This window comes from Microtus ochrogaster, linkage group LG7_11 (assembly GCF_000317375.1).
Source record: "Microtus ochrogaster isolate Prairie Vole_2 linkage group LG7_11, MicOch1.0, whole genome shotgun sequence".
Taxonomy (NCBI): domain Eukaryota; kingdom Metazoa; phylum Chordata; class Mammalia; order Rodentia; family Cricetidae; genus Microtus; species Microtus ochrogaster.
This window is the reverse complement of record NC_022032.1, coordinates 15,321,958-15,323,339: the sequence shown is the minus strand read 5'-3', so window position 1 is coordinate 15,323,339 and position 1,382 is coordinate 15,321,958. Positions and strand designations below refer to the sequence as shown.

At 39.7% G+C, this 1,382-nt stretch overlaps 1 protein-coding gene across 1 annotated transcript in view; it reads right to left on the bottom strand.

Annotated features, from left to right (window-relative positions):
• Window positions 1-1,382, bottom strand: part of Pdgfrl (platelet derived growth factor receptor like) — a 52,674-nt gene that overhangs the window by 41,132 nt on the left and 10,160 nt on the right. The gene's annotated exons all lie outside the window — the stretch shown is intronic.

Below are 1,382 nucleotides of genomic sequence, written 5' to 3'. Positions count from 1 at the left end.
TATCTGCTCACAATGCAATAAATAAAACTTAAAATTGACAGTGAACAAACCTCTAGCAAATGCACATACTCATGGAGATTAAACAACTCATTACTGAATGATGAATGGGTCAAAAATCACAAAAGAAGTTAAAAATATTCCCATAACTAAATGAAAAGGAAGCATAATACAATAAAACCTCTGGAATACATTGAGAACAGTCCTATGCAGGAAATTTACAGATCTAAGAGCCTACATTAAAAAAAGGAAGAAAGAGCACTAATAAACAGCTTCGTGGTGCAATTTAAAAAGTTGGAAAAAGAAGAACGAACCAAATCCAAGCCCAGATGATGGCAAGAAATAGTAAAATTCAGAGCATAAATCAATGCAATAGAAACAAAAAAAAATACGAAGAACTGACAAATTTAGAAACTGGTTCTTGTAGCATGAATTCTAATTGGTATTACTAATAAAAAAACCCAAAGTCAGGTATAGGGTTAATGCCGAAGATCAGAGAAGCAGAGTGGCCAGCCACTAGTGAGTTCTTACCTCCTCCAATGCTCAGACCAAAGGAGTGATCCTGTCCTCAGACTGCCTCCTCAGATAGCCCTGAGCTCCTGTCCCCTCCCCCTTATATTCCTCTGTCCGCCCAGCCATATCACTCCTGTCTCCACCTCCCTAGTGCTGGGATTAAAGGCGTGGGATCCCAAGTTCTGGGATCACCTTTGTGTGAACTCTGTTTCTCTTTTAAACTGGATCAATTTTGGGTAGCCCAGGTGGGCTTGAACTAACAGAGATCTGTCTGTCCCCCAAGTCCTGGGATTAAAGGTGTGTGCCACCACTGCCTGGCCTCTAGTGGCTTAGCTCTGCACTCTGATTCTTAGGCAAGCTTTATTTGTTAACACACAAACAAAATATCACTACAGATTTTTTTTTTGAGACAGTAAACTAAATTGACAGATCCTTGGCCCAACTAACGAAAAGAAAGAAAGCAAAACCCCATATTAAAAAAAATCAGAAGTGAACAGGGAAACATTTCAACAGACACCAAAAAAATTCTGATTATATGGGAGTATTTCAAAAACCTATTATGCCATTTAGCTGAAAAACCTATGAGAAATGGATGAATTTCTACAATCAATCACGCAGTGGTATATCATTTGTATTTTAATAAATAAAGCTTGCCTGATCAGCCTTACAGACCAGGCAGTTGTGACACACCCCAGTAGCCACACTAGTTTGCCATAGAAACCAGGGGGTAGTAATGCACACCTTTAATCCTAGGCCTATAGAGGAATAATAAGACAGGAGGAGACAGCTCTCACACACAGTCTCATTCTGAGATTCCTGGAGGCAGGATCATCATTTAGGACTGAGGTATAGGTAAGATCCAGTGGCCGACT